The sequence below is a fragment of the Anabrus simplex genome, chromosome 5 (genome assembly GCF_040414725.1).
Source record: "Anabrus simplex isolate iqAnaSimp1 chromosome 5, ASM4041472v1, whole genome shotgun sequence".
Classification (NCBI taxonomy): Eukaryota; Metazoa; Arthropoda; class Insecta; order Orthoptera; family Tettigoniidae; genus Anabrus; species Anabrus simplex.
In genome coordinates, this window is record NC_090269.1 from 153,601,010 (window position 1) to 153,622,373 (window position 21,364).

Consider the following 21,364-nt stretch of genomic DNA (forward strand, 5'->3'; position numbering starts at 1 on the left):
TAGGGAATCGTAAAGACCTGCTATATTATAACAGAGGAAGAGACTAAGAAAGAGGTGCAGGTTAGAAAGAAATAGGATTAGAAATGCTTGTGGAGGTAAGGGGAAATTGAATCTAGCAAAGAAGTCCGCTAAGGATAACACGATGGCAAGCATAATTGGCAGTGATACAAATTTTAGTGAAAAATGGAAGGGCGTGTATAGATACTTTAAGGCAGAAACAGGTTCCAAGGAGGACATTCCAGGAATTATTAATGGACAAAGGGAGTGTGTGTGCGATGATCTACAGAAGGCAGAAGTATTCAGTCAGCAGTATGTAAAGATTGTTGGTTACAAGGAAAATGTCCAGATAGACTAGGTGACTAATACTAATGAAGTATTGAAATTTACCTATGATAACAAAGACATTTACAATAAGATACAAAAGTTGCAAACTAGAAAAGCAGCTGGAATTTATAAGATTTCTGGGGATATGCTAAAGATAATGGGTTGGGATGTAGTACCATATCTGAAGTACTTATTATACTTATTACTGATTATATTAGATATGTTTGCAAAATTAATAAGTGATTTGATAGAAGGCAGTTCAGGTTTAGGATATAGCAGATATCATAGATTCAGGAGGTCAAATTGCTGTGCCACGATTGACCTATCTAAGGCATTTGATAGGGTAGGTCATGGGAGGCTGCTGGCAAAAATGATTGCAATTGCACTGGACAAAAGAGTGACTGAACTGGTGGCTATATTTCTAGATATCGGTAATAGAACTCAAAGAATTAGAGTAGGTGAAGCATTATCTGATCCTGTAACCATTAAGGCAGTATTATTGGACTTTTATGTTTTCTTATACTGTATATATAAATGATATGAGTAATGAATTGGAATTCGAGTGAAGACTTTGCAGATGGTGTTTTACTGTGTAGAGTAGTAAATAAGTTACAAGATTGTGAGCAACCTCAAGAAGACCTTGACAATGTTGTGAGATTGACAGCAGACAATGGTACAATTATAAATGGGGTTAAAAGTCAGGGTGTGAGTTTCACCAATAGGAAAAGTCCTCTCAGGTTTAATTACTGTGCTGGTGGGGTGAAATTTCCTTGTAGTTCCTTGTTGTTTAACCCTCTTAGTGCCAGGCCCGATTGCTCACAGTATGCCAAGAGTGCCAGACAGATTTAGAGAATTTTGCAGGTTCTCACTCTCTGGACTATATAGTTCACAAATATTATAACTATGACTTGAAATTTTTATTAAATGTTAACAAGAAGACATTCTTACTGCTGAACTAAATTACAGCACTAAAATGCTCTTGGGTATTTTGAAAACAAAAATTTTTCCAAACAATTTTAAAACACCGTAAATTAAAAATCAGAAAAAAAGAAAAGAAAAAAAAAAAAACCCAGAAAATTCAACTCAACCTTAAATATTGATGACTTCTTTGAAATGTCCTATTTTAGATGAATAAACATGTAAAGTTTTACATTTTTATCTTCAGTTGTTTAAGAGTTATGTACATAGGTATCGTAATATACAATTGGCATGTTCAACAATGGAATCGAACCTGGCACATGGGTTGTAGTCAGGGTGACCGGATGGTGGTAGATTATCATTGTTCACAAGATGAAAAATCTCAAGATCAATTGGAATCTGTTTCTTGAGAACATATTTCCAAACCATGGAATATAACGGGAGTTTTTGACCCAATAAGAAAATATGCTCGACCTTGTGGTTATACCCATTTCCAACAAAACAGCAACGAAAGCCTTCGTTTTAGTCAATGAAACCGGGCACCACTGCTGTACTCTGGTGTATGGTGACAAGACATGATTTCTCATATCTGCTTGTCTCTGTAGTAATGAGATTCAATAATTGAGCTGTAAAAAATAAAATGAAACTACGCTGTAGATTTGCGTCTGACGAAGGGGCGTGTCTCGGGCCAAGAGTATCATAATAATCAGGTTAGAGTTGGTATTTTGCATCTTGACCTAATTGAATTTCATGAAAAACAGGAAATTGTTGCTGTTGGATATTGTTACAGCCGTCATCATCATCAGTACTGTCACTCAGATGGTCATTACCACTTTCAATGTTTACACTCGATCAATGAGCACGTGGTTGAGTGTTTACAGAAAACTCGCCATTATTACTCCCAATAACACTTTAACTTTCCCCTTCCTCATTTGTTGGAGGAATGAATTCCTCATCAGAGTCTTCATCATCCTCTTCTTCACTAAAATTGATTAAGATATACAGCCAGTTCGTCATCGTTAACAAAATAACTTCTCCCGCTAGTCGCCATTTTACTCACGCGTCATGGAGATCGTACGTCGTAGATGAACACAGACTTTAGAAATTCAATGCATGATAGCGAATGAATTTACGCACTATCTAGCGGCGTAGTTAAAATCTAATGACAATTCTCTATGGACTCGACACTCGACGGCCCAAGTTGTACTAACTCGTATAGAATTGCGCGCTATCCAAACAACGATATATCGTGGTTGGCACTTTACGCGTATATACGGAACAACGATGTATCGTTGTCTGGCTCTCTATGGGTTAAAGGGGCCTACCATATAGGTCATCAGCCAGAAATTTCCTTATGGGGATTATCGTAAGTACCTGGATATTAATAGAAGGATAGCTCTTAATTGGGGTAATCATATAAATGGGATCATAAACAAATAAATAATGGTTATGAGGGTATTTAGGGGTTGTAGTAAGGATGTAAAGGAGAGGGCAAGATCATAAGACCCCCCCCCCCAGTTTATGGGACACTCACAAAGGTTATTTGATTTGAGAACTGGAAAAGATCTAAAGAAGAGCAGTTCGATTTGGTCTGGTGATTTATGACAAAAGAATAGCAGTGCGAAATGTTGCAACGTTTGGGCTGGGGAGACCTAGGAAAACGGAGACGTGTTGCTTAACTAAGTGGTATGTATAAAAAATTTCTTGTACGTTTTGGGAAGTTAGGTCTTTCCAACACTCCGACACTAGCGGTAGTGGTATTGGTGGAAAGGTGTAACTTCCCGAAACATACAAGTTGGAATTTGTTATATATAATAACTCCACCACAGGTCCAGACAAAATTTATTACTTGTAGTAAATGGTATGTTTTGAGCTGTCAGTAGAGAGACAAATAATTTTGAGTGGTGTTTTTAAAAGTAGGAAAGATCATAATGTGAAGATAAAGTTGGAATTCAGAAGAACAAATTGGGGCAAATATTTATTTATAGGATGAGGAGTATGGGATTGGAATAATTTACCAAGGGAGATGTTCAATAAATTTCCAGGTTCTTTGCAATTATATAGAAAAAGTCTTTAAACAGGTAGGGAATCTGCCACCTTGGAGACTGCCATAAATGCAAGTCAGTGATGATCGATTGAATGCACATGATTTGAAGATCCTAGGGAAAATATAATAATGTTGACTTATCTCATTTTTATATATTTCCTTCAAGAGGTTCTGGATCTTGCACTAGGTGTCATGTGGCAGATATTCTCTATATCTCGAAATTTCGATGACTTGAAATAAAATTTACAGGGTGTCCACCCGTATGGAAAACCTGGGAAACAGGGAAATGTCAGGGAATTCGATAATTAACGGGAAAACCTGGAAATGTCAGGGAATTCAGGAAAAGATCTGGAAATTCATTCTTCTGTCAGATAAAATTGACATACTGTATTTATCCGTGTAATACAAACACATTTTTCAGTTTTTATAACATTAATCTAGGGCATGTCTTTTATGCCAGGAATAAATTTTAATGAAAAGTTAAAGTGTGATCTCGAATGTGAAGTAATTAATAATATTAATAGCTATATGATTGCTCGATCAAATTTTCAATGTTTTATCTGCTTACTATTGAATATTCTGTGTTGTTGGGGAATGGTGAACTCGATGAATTAGACCTATATTGCGTTCTCAGCTTTTTCCAGTAATGTTTCCAGACTCTGAAACAGCTTTGAAAGTTCAACTGCACAGAACAGAAGTTGAATATACAATCACTCATGCTTTGGCTCTCTATTTCCATAAACAAGTTCTTGAGATGGGTAGTAAGTGCACACATTTCACCGTTCGGTTTGACGAGTCACTGAATAAAGTTTCTCAGATAGGCCAAATAGATCTTGTAGTTCATTGTTTCAATCCTGATACTACTGAAGTATGCACTTCTTATTTTGATTCCATGTTTCTTGGTCACTCTACCTCCTCAGATTTGTTAAATGGTTTTTTGCAAGTACAGCAAGGACTCTATCTAAAAAAATTACAAATTTCAGTGGATGGTCCAAATGTTAATAAAAAGTTCCTTCAGGATTTGGGTAATTTATTAGATGATCTAGATGCTCCTATTTTGTTGAACATTGGATCTTGTGGCTTGCATACTGTGCACGATTCATATAAAATGGCAGTAAAAGAAACCCAGTGGAATATTGCAGAGTTTCTTCGTGCTCTTCACTTCTTGTTTTGCTACGCTCCTGCAAGTCATGCTGATTATATACATTATTCAGGTTCAAACGTATTTCCTTCGAAATATTATGCTATAAGATGGCTTGAAAATTTTCAAGTTATTGAACATGCTATAGATATCCTACCTAATGTCGAAAAATATGTGGAAGGAACAAACAGAAACAAGAAAATCCCAAGCTGTAACAGCTTCAAAATAGTATCAACTTCACTTAAAGATAAGGTTCTTAAGGCCAAGTTGTCATTTTTATTATCACTTGTTGGAGATTTGGAACCATTCCTAAAAGTTTGACAGGTCTCCCATTTGCATCACTCCTTTATGAATCTTTCATTGATGATAAATATCATGACAAGGTTTATTGAGTCTGAGTCACTGCAGTCTTCAGAAAATCTCCTAAAACATATTTAGACAGTAAAGAAAATCTTCTGCCTGCATCTAAAATTGACATAGGTTATGCTGCTAAAGCAGCACTTCGTGGCAATCCTGGATTCAATGATAGAGATATATTAGTATTTTGCACAGATTGTCTGAGAGGAATGGTAGCTTTGTGCAAATAGTTACTGGAAAGGTCACCGCTGGCATATCGTCGTCATCATCTGCAGTTTCCAGCTGTTGGCCACATCTGCTCACCGCTAGCATATAAACTGACTAAATTAATTTCTTGTTTCGATCCAAGTGTAGCCAAGTAGCCTCTAAGCAGCAGACTGCTAAGGATAGCTTTAAATGCCTTTGTTGAAAACAAATGGATCTCGGGTAATGAAGCCATTCATGTACAAAGGGAGTTCACTTCTGTTTGTGAGAATGATACTTTGAAAGAAGTGAATTCTTTGTATTCTAAAGACGAGAGGTTAGATCACTTTTGGCTTCGCACTGTTCTTCCAATAGTAAATTTGCAAACAGAAAAGTTGGCTTCCTTTCTCAAAATGATACTAATATTGTTTCATGGAAATGCTTCACTTGAATGTGGTTTTCCTGTTAATAAAGAAATTATAGTAGAGAACATGCTACAAGTATCCCTTGTAGCACAAAGAATAATATATGATTCTATCCCAAACCCTGGTGGAATTGAAAAGGTCTCCATTAATAAGAACATCCTCCATGCTGCAAGGAGTGCTCATGCTTTGTACGTTCAAAATCTAAAGGAGAAACGTGAAATATAGGAAGTAGAAAATTCTTTGCAAAAAGTAAGAGAAAGGCCGCTTTGTTGCTGAAAGAATTAGAAAAGAAATGGAGGGTGATGGCAGAAGCTCGAGTCGTTGGTGGCTACAAAGAAGTTTCTTCGCTGAAGCAGTAATGGTAATACATGTAAAAAAACTTAAAGTGAATTTAATCAGACTAAATTAAACTTCCAAGTTTTAATATGCACATTAATTGCTCATTTATTTTTTTGGATGTTAAGTTTTAAAAATGTTTTTAATATTACTGACACTTCCTTTATAATTATGTTTTTTGGCATCATGTGTCAGGGAAAAAACTGGTTTTTATGTCTGGAAAACAGGGAAATGTCAGGGAATTTTAAAATCTGGATTTGGTGGACACCCTGATTTAGCTCCCGAGGTGATTTCAGATATCGAGCTTCCACTGTAGTTTCTTTAATAGATATAGACAAGTCAGTACAGGATCAAGTAAAATACCTATTATGCTTAAGTTTATCAACAATGATCCTGGATGTTCATCAGTGTAACCACATTTGAAGGAACCAAATCAGATCAATTGTTTGAATCTATTTGCTGATAATTGGAAGTGTACGAACGATTGAATGTGAAGAAATACTTCTCTTTGCTACACTTTAACTGTGGCTAATAACACTATCATGTCTACCATACTTTTTAATGGTCAGAGAAAGAAAACATCTGCTGGTTGTATCAATCCAGTACATTTAGCAGGGATCAGCTTCTTGTGAAATTCAACATCTATCGGCTTTATTTGTTGTCCAAGAATCAAGCAAAATAACAATTCTATCTTTGCCATGCAAATCTGGTCATAACCCCTGTTCCAAGAACACTTTTAAATACCGTTTTGTCATGTTGGGTGATTTGCTAGCATATGCTTTGACAGTGGGTAATTCAAGTGTCATGCTTACTGGAAATTTCCCACTGGGTTCTGAGACAAGAGGATATATTTGTGGAAGAAGGGTGCCAACTGCAACTGCTGCAACTGAACCCATGGTACCATGAATCGTCTTTGCTTCCTTAACGGCTAGAGTTCTCCCAGAACGTAACTCTCTATAAAATCTTGACTGACCCATATTAATAATACCAATATAAATGGTCCGTTATTGGACATTTTAAATTTTCCAGCTAACTCATTCTTGGTTGCCAGCGTTTCGCCCTCGTGTGCTAGGGTGGGCTCATCAGTTGGTACCTAGCACACCTACCAATACGCTGGCTAGTGCATACCGTGGAGGCCACTGCGTAGGCTAACTAGAGCCACCGGCAGTGCCAATGCACTAAGAGACTTTGTCTCATTATCAAAAATTGATGCCTGCTTGGCCATCAGATGATATAGATGTTGATTCCCATAGGGAATCTGAAATATTTGTCCTGAATGAGTAAATTTATAATACCAATATAAATGGTCCGTTATTGGACATTATAAATTTTCCAGCTAACTCATTCTTGGTTGCCAGCGTTTCGCCCTCGTGTGCTAGGGTGGGCTCATCAGTTGGTACCTAGCACACCTACCAATACGCTGGCTAGTGCATACCGTGGAGGCCACTGCGTAGGCTAACTAGAGCCACCGGCAGTGCCAATGCACTAAGAGACTTTGTCTCATTATCAAAAATTGATGCCTGCTTGGCCATCAGATGATATAGATGTTGATTCCCATAGGGAATCTGAAATATTTGTCCTGAATGAGTAAATTTATAATACCAATATAAATGGTCCGTTATTGGACATTATAAATTTTCCAGCTAACTCATTCTTGGTTGCCAGCGTTTCGCCCTCGTGTGCTAGGGTGGGCTCATCAGTTGGTACCTAGCACACCTACCAATACGCTGGCTAGTGCATACCGTGGAGGCCACTGCGTAGGCTAACTAGAGCCACCGGCAGTGCCAATGCACTAAGAGACTTTGTCTCATTATCAAAAATTGATGCCTGCTTGGCCATCAGATGATATAGATGTTGATTCCCATAGGGAATCTGAAATATTTGTCCTGAATGAGTAAATTTATAATACCAATATAAATGGTCCGTTATTGGACATTATAAATTTTCCAGCTAACTCATTCTTGGTTGCCAGCGTTTCGCCCTCGTGTGCTAGGGTGGGCTCATCAGTTGGTACCTAGCACACCTACCAATACGCTGGCTAGTGCATACCGTGGAGGCCACTGCGTAGGCTAACTAGAGCCACCGGCAGTGCCAATGCACTAAGAGACTTTGTCTCATTATCAAAAATTGATGCCTGCTTGGCCATCAGATGATATAGATGTTGATTCCCATAGGGAATCTGAAATATTTGTCCTGAATGAGTAAATTTATAATACCAATATAAATGGTCCGTTATTGGACATTATAAATTTTCCAGCTAACTCATTCTTGGTTGCCAGCGTTTCGCCCTCGTGTGCTAGGGTGGGCTCATCAGTTGGTACCTAGCACACCTACCAATACGCTGGCTAGTGCATACCGTGGAGGCCACTGCGTAGGCTAACTAGAGCCACCGGCAGTGCCAATGCACTAAGAGACTTTGTCTCATTATCAAAAATTGATGCCTGCTTGGCCATCAGATGATATAGATGTTGATTCCCATAGGGAATCTGAAATATTTGTCCTGAATGAGTAAATTTATAATACCAATATAAATGGTCCGTTATTGGACATTATAAATTTTCCAGCTAACTCATTCTTGGTTGCCAGCGTTTCGCCCTCGTGTGCTAGGGTGGGCTCATCAGTTGGTACCTAGCACACCTACCAATACGCTGGCTAGTGCATACCGTGGAGGCCACTGCGTAGGCTAACTAGAGCCACCGGCAGTGCCAATGCACTAAGAGACTTTGTCTCATTATCAAAAATTGATGCCTGCTTGGCCATCAGATGATATAGATGTTGATTCCCATAGGGAATCTGAAATATTTGTCCTGAATGAGTAAATTTATAATACCAATATAAATGGTCCGTTATTGGACATTATAAATTTTCCAGCTAACTCATTCTTGGTTGCCAGCGTTTCGCCCTCGTGTGCTAGGGTGGGCTCATCAGTTGGTACCTAGCACACCTACCAATACGCTGGCTAGTGCATACCGTGGAGGCCACTGCGTAGGCTAACTAGAGCCACCGGCAGTGCCAATGCACTAAGAGACTTTGTCTCATTATCAAAAATTGATGCCTGCTTGGCCATCAGATGATATAGATGTTGATTCCCATAGGGAATCTGAAATATTTGTCCTGAATGAGTAAATTTATAATACCAATATAAATGGTCCGTTATTGGACATTATAAATTTTCCAGCTAACTCATTCTTGGTTGCCAGCGTTTCGCCCTCGTGTGCTAGGGTGGGCTCATCAGTTGGTACCTAGCACACCTACCAATACGCTGGCTAGTGCATACCGTGGAGGCCACTGCGTAGGCTAACTAGAGCCACCGGCAGTGCCAATGCACTAAGAGACTTTGTCTCATTATCAAAAATTGATGCCTGCTTGGCCATCAGATGATATAGATGTTGATTCCCGTAGGGAATCTGAAATATTTGTCCTGAATGAGTAAATTTATAATACCAATATAAATGGTCCGTTATTGGACATTATAAATTTTCCAGCTAACTCATTCTTGGTTGCCAGCGTTTCGCCCTCGTGTGCTAGGGTGGGCTCATCAGTTGGTACCTAGCACACCTACCAATACGCTGGCTAGTGCATACCGTGGAGGCCACTGCGTAGGCTAACTAGAGCCACCGGCAGTGCCAATGCACTAAGAGACTTTGTCTCATTATCAAAAATTGATGCCTGCTTGGCCATCAGATGATATAGATGTTGATTCCCATAGGGAATCTGAAATATTTGTCCTGAATGAGTAAATTTATAATACCAATATAAATGGTCCGTTATTGGACATTATAAATTTTCCAGCTAACTCATTCTTGGTTGCCAGCGTTTCGCCCTCGTGTGCTAGGGTGGGCTCATCAGTTGGTACCTAGCACACCTACCAATACGCTGGCTAGTGCATACCGTGGAGGCCACTGCGTAGGCTAACTAGAGCCACCGGCAGTGCCAATGCACTAAGAGACTTTGTCTCATTATCAAAAATTGATGCCTGCTTGGCCATCAGATGATATAGATGTTGATTCCCATAGGGAATCTGAAATATTTGTCCTGAATGAGTAAATTTATAATACCAATATAAATGGTCCGTTATTGGACATTATAAATTTTCCAGCTAACTCATTCTTGGTTGCCAGCGTTTCGCCCTCGTGTGCTAGGGTGGGCTCATCAGTTGGTACCTAGCACACCTACCAATACGCTGGCTAGTGCATACCGTGGAGGCCACTGCGTAGGCTAACTAGAGCCACCGGCAGTGCCAATGCACTAAGAGACTTTGTCTCATTATCAAAAATTGATGCCTGCTTGGCCATCAGATGATATAGATGTTGATTCCCATAGGGAATTCAGCAGTTGTTCCTCACTCTCTCTGCACGCTGTTACATTCAACCTGAGGTCCGTACTGGTTCGAGATTAACACTATTTACGGCCCATTTCCATCTGGCACATTAAATAATATTCAAGATCTTAACCATAGTTTCGGCCTCAGCCACACAGTTATTTACATTGGAAAATACTAGAAGCAATACTCAAACAAGAAAAAACATATCAGGACTTACATAGTCAAACAGACTGTTGTTTCAATAAGTTTTAAGGAAGAAGAACCTGTATTTATGATCTAAAACAGTATAAGTCGCATATTATGAGGAACTAAGAAACTGTGTTAAATGTGACAGAGGTTTTTATAGAATCATCAAATTTCCTGTGTATCAACTATATCAAACCATAGTCTTTTTAAGCACCTAAAAAACAATTCTAGACTCACAAAAAAAAAAATATACTTTATTTTTTAACAAAACATGTTACTTGTATAACATAAAAAAAGGGTTAATACTAACTAGCCAAGTTTTAATATTTTCCATGTAAAATAGGACTTGTTGTTTTAAAAACTGGTTAAATGGCAAAAAAGTAGATTCTTTTATCAATTTTACATGATTCTATTGTACATAAGGTATACCAAATCATAGACTTTGCTAATTATATATAAAATAATTTTAGATGCACTACATAATATTGTATTTTTCAAAAAAGACATGTTAATTTGTATAGTACAATGGGCCTATGCTATTTAGCTATATTTTTAATGTTTTTCATGTAAGAATAGGACTTGCTATTGCATATTTTTAAATTTTTGAATGTTCCTTGCTATAAAAAACTCAATGGCTGATGATGGCATAGTGGATTGCCAAAACCGGTACCAAAGATGTATTTTATGATAAGTTAAATAAATATGTGATGTTCTAAATAGACCATTACGATAACGTATTGAATAGGTGGAACCTTTAGCTTTACTAAGCATTGTAAAATCTTGAGTCAATACGGACAAAAAATGAAGTTTTTAATACTAAATAAGTCTGCCTACCAAGCAAAACGAAAAGCCTATCTTTATAAGAGCTTACGTATTAAAATAGGGAAATAGAGCAAGGATATTGACTTTATTAAAAAGTGTATTGCAAACAAATTAACTCCAAAATTTCTAAAGAACAGGAAGTATGTTTCAACACATCAAAGAAAGGTACAGGAAAAAACCAACAAACTTTGGCTTCAAAATGAATTGAAATTTCTACACAAGAAAAAATCCTTTTTAAATAACCGATTATATGAAACTCATCTCGAAGTAACTAGATTATTACCAGCTGTACAGTGGAATATTTTCCAAAATACAGTACAAAATGCATTAAATAAAATACTTTCCCAAAAAGAAAACACGCTAGATAGAAAGTTCCAGACTCTTCTCAATGAAACCAACTCGAACAAAGCGCCATCTAGAAACACATCCTTACATAATATACAAACTCAAAGTCTACCTCAAAATCTAGCCCAATTTCATCAGCCATTTGTGAACCTATCAAAAGTTAACTTCGACCAAGAAGAAATAATAATGCTCTCCAAAGGACCTAAACATAATTGGCCTAATTACAACATCGCCAATAAGGCTAAACAACTAATTATTGAAACAGAAGCAGCCATCAGTAAAATGCCTACAGACATTCAAAACGAAGTCAGGTATGAAGCTAAAAAACAAATTAAAAACATCTTTAGCACACCAGCTATAGATTTTAACACAACCCAGCTTGAAAATAGAAAAAAGATCTGTCAACTTAAAAACAAAATAAAAAATTCAAATGTTGTCATCACAAAAGCAGATAAAGGTAACGCCACTGTTGTTTTAGACCAAACAGATTACATTACAAAAACACAGAATTTCTTTACAGACAAAACCTTCACAATCATAGATAAAGATCCAACGCAATCTATTCAAAGACAACTTAAACAAATTCTTAAAAATACAACATGCCTCTTTACTGACAGCGAAAAGAACAAATTAATTAATATGAACCCCAGTCTACCAACAGTAAAAGCACAACCTAAAATACACAAAAATGGTGTTCCTATACGCCCCATAATAAACTTCAGACCTAGCCCTCTGTACAAAACAGCTCAGTTTATACAACAATTTTTAAGCAAGCATTATACATTTCAAGCTAAGAAATCAATAAGAAATACTTCAGAACTAATTAAGCAACTAGAAAATTTCAAATTACAGGCACATCATACCATGCATTCATTCGATATAACCAATATGTACGCCAACATCAAACCTGAAAAAGTTATACCAATCGTTCTAAAAAATTTGCGCACTCACAGCAAACTTAGTCAACTTGAAATAGATGATTTCATACTAATCTTGAAGTTCCTAACTAATAATAATTATTTCATTTTCAACAAAGTAATTTATAAACAGGACGGACTAGCAATGGGTTCGCCGGCATCAGGTATCTTAGCTAACATTTATATAGATTTTCTGGAACACACTAAAATCATAAATAATAAGACATTCAATAATATAGCCTTCTGGGCCAGATTTATAGATGATACATTTATAATAATGGATCAACGCACTACCGACGCCCCTTCCACCTTAATACATCTCAACAACATTGATAATGATATACAATTCACAATAGAATCTGAGAGCAATAAAACCCTAAATTTTTTAGATCTAACTATTACCAGGCGCCCATCCTCTTTTGAATACAAAATATACAGAAAACCGACACATACAGCCACGACCATCAAACACGATTCTGAACATCCTCCTAGTCATAAAAGAGCTACATACAATAATTTAATACAGAGAGCATTTAATGTACCCATGTCCAATATAGAACGTAAAAAAGAACTCAACACTATACGCAAAATCGCATCTTATAATGGCTTCAACAAATGTTTTATAGAACGCATAATAAATAAATTTAAACATCAACCCAATACTAAATTACAAAAAGAAACACCCAAAACAAAAACATATGCTACTTTTACTTTTAACTCTGACATTTTCCGTTTAACCAATATTTTTAAAAAAAGAAATGTCAATATTGCCTTCAAAACCAATAATAGAAATTTAGATATTTTTTACAACTCAAAATCGGTTAATATACAAAACCCATTCGATAGATCAGGTGTATATAGGTTTCATTGCAACGACTGTACCAGTGTTTACCTTGGACAGACTGGGAGATCATTTAATATCAGATACAATGAACATGTCAATGCCATAAAATATAGAAAATTTTCGGCAATAGGTCAGCACATACAGGAATACAAACACAATTTTTACGGTATCAACAAGGACTTGGACATCATCGAAACAATAAATAAAGGCCCACTCCTAGACCTAACAGAGCAATGTTACATTACTTTAGATCAATATTATAATAATTATAATAATATAATATAATAATATAAGCCGGTGGCTCTAGTTAGCCTACGCAGTGGCCTCCACGGTATGCACTAGCCAGCGTATTGGTAGGTGTGCTAGGTACCAACTGATGAGCCCACCCTAGCACACGAGGGCGAAACGCTGGCAACCAAGAATGAGTTAGCTGGAAAATTTATAATGTCCAATAACGGACCATTTATATTGGTATTATAAATTTACTCATTCAGGACAAATATTTCAGATTCCCTATGGGAATCAACATCTATATCATCTGATGGCCAAGCAGGCATCAATTTTTGATAATGAGACAAAGTCTCTTAGTGCATTGGCACTGCCGGTGGCTCTAGTTAGCCTACGCAGTGGCCTCCACGGTATGCACTAGCCAGCGTATTGGTAGGTGTGCTAGGTACCAACTGATGAGCCCACCCTAGCACACGAGGGCGAAACGCTGGCAACCAAGAATGAGTTAGCTGGAAAATTTATAATGTCCAATAACGGACCATTTATATTGGTATTATAAATTTACTCATTCAGGACAAATATTTCAGATTCCCTATGGGAATCAACATCTATATCATCTGATGGCCAAGCAGGCATCAATTTTTGATAATGAGACAAAGTCTCTTAGTGCATTGGCACTGCCGGTGGCTCTAGTTAGCCTACGCAGTGGCCTCCACGGTATGCACTAGCCAGCGTATTGGTAGGTGTGCTAGGTACCAACTGATGAGCCCACCCTAGCACACGAGGGCGAAACGCTGGCAACCAAGAATGAGTTAGCTGGAAAATTTATAATGTCCAATAACGGACCATTTATATTGGTATTATAAATTTACTCATTCAGGACAAATATTTCAGATTCCCTATGGGAATCAACATCTATATCATCTGATGGCCAAGCAGGCATCAATTTTTGATAATGAGACAAAGTCTCTTAGTGCATTGGCACTGCCGGTGGCTCTAGTTAGCCTACGCAGTGGCCTCCACGGTATGCACTAGCCAGCGTATTGGTAGGTGTGCTAGGTACCAACTGATGAGCCCACCCTAGCACACGAGGGCGAAACGCTGGCAACCAAGAATGAGTTAGCTGGAAAATTTATAATGTCCAATAACGGACCATTTATATTGGTATTATAAATTTACTCATTCAGGACAAATATTTCAGATTCCCTATGGGAATCAACATCTATATCATCTGATGGCCAAGCAGGCATCAATTTTTGATAATGAGACAAAGTCTCTTAGTGCATTGGCACTGCCGGTGGCTCTAGTTAGCCTACGCAGTGGCCTCCACGGTATGCACTAGCCAGCGTATTGGTAGGTGTGCTAGGTACCAACTGATGAGCCCACCCTAGCACACGAGGGCGAAACGCTGGCAACCAAGAATGAGTTAGCTGGAAAATTTATAATGTCCAATAACGGACCATTTATATTGGTATTATAAATTTACTCATTCAGGACAAATATTTCAGATTCCCTATGGGAATCAACATCTATATCATATGACCCATATTAATTATCTGCTCTGAAAAAGAAATACTCTTCAATGAAGCACCTTATAACCATAACAAACTCATCAGGTTTCTGTTCTATACCAGCAGCGTCACCAACAAACCTGCTGCCAACTTAATGCGTAATCTTGCAAGGAACAATCTTGTTTTTTCTCTTGAACTGCTGCAGCTATAATTTGGAAGCTTTGAATGTTAGGGTGTCGTTTGGATCAATTTGTACATTAAAAGACATTACCCAGATTTGTAGCATTCAGTCATGTATAATTGCATGTTGTTTTTGCATTGCAATGAATTGTATAGACAAGAAATGTGTTTTTCCACCAATCAATACACAATTTATTGTAAATAGATTACACTAGTACCGGTTTCGGCCCTTAACGGCCATCATCAGCTAGTACATGATTAGTTTCCAGCCATTGGACAAAATCACAAGATGTTATTATATTAAACATCTGGATGTCTAATGGGGGATGGAAATGCAATATACAGTAGCATGAAGTTAAAATGTCTGTGGTCAAAGGTAAAAAGTTACAATAAGTTAGAACATGAGTATACAGAACACATTAAAACATATGGGCCACAATATAAAACACTTACAAAGTTTTTACATATTAAAATTTGGTATGTATAGGTTAGACACTTATTAAAATTTAAGTTCATGTTGCTTAGATTCCATTCTTCTATCTTCTGTGTGGTTCCTTTGCTTCTATGTCATGTTGGTTTAGCTGTGTGAGGTAATCTTCGAGAATGTTCTGAGGCTGATATGTGTCGTATTGGTATGGACGTTCGTCATGAAAAAATTTTGTGTTATATAATCCAGTAAATTTTAATATAATAAAGTGCAGGTCTTGAGTTTGAATTTAGAAGCTGTTGGTGGCAACACCTCTCTCGTCTATGTTCGTCTATGAAGGAATGCCTGGTGTGTATATGAAAAGAGTACTTACTATTGCTGTTATGGAGGTCTTGTACCATTATGTCTGAAAGCTTACTGTGTTCTACTACGAGTGCGTCTGGGGCTCATATTAGCTGTGGAGAGGGATGTAGGTGGAGGGAAAGAAGGAATGACTTAGGGAAGTAGGGGCGGGGTCGGGCATGTGATTAGTTGGTTTGTTAGAGCATATGTTTACTATTTTGATGTAATCATTCTTTAATGCCGGAATGGCTTTATCAAAAATGATGCTGGTTTTCTCTGTAATATCGTTAATGTGAAGTGCAATGAAGCACAGCAAGCAGCGATCTTTTGAGGTCCGCATTGAACTGGGAACGTTGTCCTTGATGACATCTCAAAGGACTTATTGCTCGTTTAAACCTCACTAGGTTTGCTCCATTAAAGCGACACTGAAGTTTTTATTGAATTATTTTTATTACGATTCTTTGTCAAGTTTTAAGAAGTGCGATAAATTAAGCACATAATACTTCAAGACTATTTTATTTTTAAGTTGTTATTCTTTTAAATCCACGTTATTTCATAAGTGAGCAAACCGGTGTGCATATGTTTTTATCAGTTTAAGGTATAAGGCTCGCAAGTCGTGGACTTGTAGAAAATATGGACTTGGAGACAGTTAATTTTAATGTTATTAATATGGTTTTAAGTTTTGATCAATTTGACATAGATAAACTTATATGATTGTTGATTTTTCTACGAACTTATATCAGCTGATGATGACGCAGAGGGGCGTCGAAACTAGTTCTGATTGAAATTATATGTTGTAATTACATCTAAGCAACAATTTTTATGTGTCGAATAAGGTAGACCCAAAGATGGGATCTAGACAAGTTGAAAGAAAAGAGTGAAAGATTGTTTCAAAGAACATGTTGCACAAGGACTAAATGGAAAGGCTGAAGGAAACACAGTAGAAGAAGAATGGACAGTCATGAAGAATGAGGTCATCAGAGCTGCTGAAGAGATGATAGGAAGAAGGGAAAGATCAACTAAGAATTAGTGGATAGCTCAAGAGATACTAGACTTGATCGATGAACGACGATACAAGAATGCAAGAAATGAAGAGGGCAGAAAAGAATACAGGCAATTAAGAATGAAATATATAGGAAATGCAAGGCAGCTAAGGAAGAATGGCTGAAGGAGAAGTGCAAGGATGTTGAAAGTTTTATGGTCCTCTGAAAGGTAGATGCTACATACAGTAAAATCAAAGAAACCTTTGGAGGAAGGAAAACTAGGTGTATGAATATTAAGAGCTCAGTTGGAAAACCACTTCTAGGGAAAGCAGACAAGGCAGAAAGATGGCAGAAACATATCCAACAGTTGTATCAAGGTAAGGGTGTAGATGATATGATTCTGGAACAAGAAGAGGCTGTTGATGCTGATAAAATGGGTGACCTGAATTTGAGGTCAGAATTCGACAGAGCTTTGAGACCTAAATAGGAGCAAAGCACTTGGAATCAATGGCTTTCCCTCTGAATTACTGACTGCTTTAGGAGAAACCAGCATGGCGAGGTTATTCCATTTAGTGTGCAAGATGTATGAGACGGGAGAAGTGCCATTTGATTTTCAGCAGAATGTTGTTATTCCTATTTCCAAGAAAGCCGGTGTTGGTGAGTGTGAAAACTACTGCACCTTTAGTTTAGTATCTCACACCTGCAAGATTCTAACATGTATTATTTACAGAAGAATGGAGAAACAATTTGAAAATGAGTTGGGAGAAGATCAATTTGACTTCAGAAGAAATGTAGGAACACGTGAAGCAATCCTGGCTTTACGTCTAATCTTGGAGGATTGATTTAAGAATGGCAAGCCCACATACATGGCATTCATAGACCTAGAAAACGCATTTGATAATGTTGATTGGACCAAGCTATTTGAGAGTCTGAAGGTGATCGGGATCAGGTACTGAGAAAGAAGAATTATGTACATTCTATATAAAAATCAGCCTGCAGTGATGAGAATTGAGGGCTATGAAAAAAAAAAAAAAAAAAAAAAAAAAAAAAAAAAAAAAAAAAAAAAAAAAGCAGCAATCCAGAAAGGAGTGAGGCAAGGCTGCAGTTTGTTCCTCCTCATTTTCAGTGTTTATATAGAACAGGCAGTAAAGGAAAAATCAAAGAAGAATTTGGAAAGGGAATCACAATCCAAGGAGAGGAAATCAAAACCCTGAGATTTGCCAATGATATTGTTATTTTATCTGAGACTGCAGAAGATCTGGAGAAGTTGCTGAATGATGTGGACAGAGTCTTGGGTGAGGAGTTGAGCCACACCTTGTAACCTGCTTGTCTTGTTTTCATATTCTTCAGGATACTACATTTTATGCAATGTCTTATGTCTGTCTGTCATGGCTGGTTGGCATCATGACGTGCCCGATGTGTAATTTTTCCCTTTTTAGACAGATGGCAGCTCATACTATGAGGATTGCCAAAGCATTTCTTTCTATCTTAACTGCATGTTGTGTGTTCTTTCACAGTCTGAAGTTGAGAAAGAACTATAAGATTGAGACGGTGTTTTGTGATGTGGCTTTCGTCTCTTACTAAAGGTATAATAAGCGTTATAAAACACTACCCTGTATGACTCTCATAGTTTGGAGTCGGAACTATGACCACTTCGTCTCGAGGTAATGTTAATTCCTATAATTCACGGTTTGAAATATTTATACCTATCATTCCCGGTTTGCCATAGGTAGTAAGCATGTTTTTGTGTTTGGTTAGAGACCTTTAATTTTTCTTTATCTTTGATGTCTAGGCTCGAGTTTGTGCTATACATTGTGCTTTGTCACTGATAATGTATGATTCATGTCCGTCTTTCTGCACAATATCTGTACATGTTATGCAGCGAGTAAGTTGTTTACATTGAGTGCTTGTCTGGTCTGCCATGCCCCTTTTGCAGCAATCCAGGTTTCTGATCTGTGCTTTCAGATTGAACTCATGAGCCGTTGACAGAAGCATTTTATGCTGCACAATTCTTGTCGTACATCGTGCCACTGTACTATTGAACTTTATATTTCGTATGCTGGTCTCTATGTGTGAGCGTGAGTGTGATGTAATTACAGGGTCTATGCTACTTTTCAGTATCTAGCTATTATTTATTATTATCATTGTTCCTATTTTGTCTTACTTTAATTTCTGGCCATTCTAGCCAATTTATCTGTTTGTTTTGGTTTTTGACCTTATTTTTATGTCTTTCTGCTGTGTTTTTATTTCTTGTTACTCTGGCAACCCTTTTCTTTACTCTTTTGTGTTCCATGATTTTTCTTTTCAGCTGGTCTTGATTTTGCTGGCATCTTTGATTTTACTGGGGATTTTAATCTCCTTGAGGATTGTTATATAAAAAGGTGAGAGAATAGATTCTGATGATGTACCTCAGGAGAATTAATTTTCCTAATTCGAGAGGGAAATGCTTTGGAATCTGATCTTTAGCACTGTGCTCACTGTGTGGTGAGAGAAATATTATGTTACCAAACAGATTCCACTACCATACTTTCTAGAAGTATACTAAAGAAATATGAGATTGTGTAACACTTCCTTTCAGTGGTCCGTTGTTGTACATCATGTATGTGAGTAACTGACTTCCCATATCCCTATTTATTTGTTCCTTTATGCCAGTCTTGGACTGATTTCTTTCCTGCTTATATTAATGAATGTGTTTCATTGAATTAACCCTAGATCTGCATTATTTTGTTATTATTTTTGGGATGTGCCTCGTTCACTCTGTTAAGAGGCCTAGATTCAGCTCCTGGCGATTTTCTTAGTAAGTTTCGACTGACCCAGTGATAATAGGTAGTAGTAAGTTTGTTGAGCGTACAAGATGAAAATAAATAAGTCCAAAACAAAAGTAATGGATTGCAGTCGTATGAAGTCAGGTGATGAAGGAAATATTAGATTAAAATATGAAGTCCTAAAGGAAGTGGATAAATATTGTTACTTGGGTAGTAAAATAACTAATGATGGCAGAAGTAACGAGGACATAAAATGCAGGCTAGCACAAGCAAGGAAAGCCTTTCTTAAAAAATTTCTTAAGAAGTTTGCTTACTTTGAATGTTGATATAGGAATTAGGAAAATGTTTTTGAAGACTTTTGTTTGGAGCGTGACATTGTATGGAAGAGAAACACGGATGATAACTCACTCAGACAGAATGAGAATAGAAGCTTTTGAAATGTGGTGTTACAGAAGAATGCTGAAGGTGAAATGGATAGGTCGAATCATGAATGAAGAAATACTGAATTGGTGAGAGGAGATCATTGTGGCTAAATTTGATAAGAAGAGATAGAATGATAGGATACATTTTAAGACACCCAGGACTTGTGCAGTTGGTTTTTGAGGGAAGTGTAGTGGGTAAGAACGGTAGGGATAGACCAAGGTGTGAATATGACACGCAGATTAGAGTAGATGCAGGATGCAGCATTTACATAGAAATGAAAAGGTTGGCACAGGATAGGGTGGTATGGATTGTTGCATCAAATCAGTTTATGGACTGATGACTCAAACACATCATCATTGGTACTTCCATTTGAGAGCTTTTTGTATAGTGTAGTTTTTGAATTAGAAGAAGTGGAATACAAAAAGTGCATGCCAGTAGGTCAGCAGAAAGACAGTTTGGACCATCATCCAGGGAAAAATTAATTTGCCAGTGATGGAGAGAAGACTATTAGTTCTAGGGTAGTGGAGATGTTTTACATCAGCTTTATGCATGGCAGTGAAAATGAATATATTTAGGAATAAAAATGAGTTGCTGGGTTTCATTTAATTTTACAGTGCAATATGTTGTGTCCATGCCTGAAGTTTAACATTCCTCGATAAACATTTTGGTGATCTATGCATTTAAATATTCTTTCCTTAAATTTCCGTTCTAAATCAAGGCATATCGTATGGTCTGAATTGACTTCTGGTCTGAAAAATTTGGTGTATTTCTTCCAATACAACTGCTTTTATCCTGTCCTGATGTCAAATCCACTTCATTTGAGGTTGCAATTCTGTTGGTTGTACAATGGATACTTGCATAAGATTGTTATTTTTAAAATATTTTTTAGTGTACCGGGCGAGTTGGCCATGCGGTTAGGGGCGCGCTGCTTTGAGCTTGCATCCAGGAGATAGTGGGTTCGAATCCCACTGTTGGCAGCCCTGAGGATGGTTTTCCGTGGTTTCCCATTTTCACACCAGGCAAATGCTGGGGCTGTACCTTAATTAAGACCATGGCTGCTTCCTTCCCACTCCTAACCCTTTTCTATCCCATCACTGCCCTAAGACCCATTTGTGTCAGTGCGATGTAAAGCCACTAGCAAAAAAAAAGCTTTTAGTGTAATGTACAGAGAGAGATGTAGCTAGTAGTTTATGATCAGTAATACTTGTGTGGTTATGTTTTAAGCACTGTCCACTTGTGAAAGAGATCATCATCATCATCATCATCATCATCCTTTTCCTGAGTCAACCCCCTGCTAGGTTGGGGTGTTTGGGGCACCTTTCAGTCTTCCTCTATC

General features: G+C 37.4%; 1 protein-coding gene across 1 annotated transcript in view; it reads left to right on the top strand.

Moving 5' to 3' along the window:
- The window catches only part of LOC136874722 (uncharacterized), a 105,605-nt gene that overhangs the window by 36,190 nt on the left and 48,051 nt on the right, over positions 1-21,364 (top strand). The window lies entirely within an intron of this gene.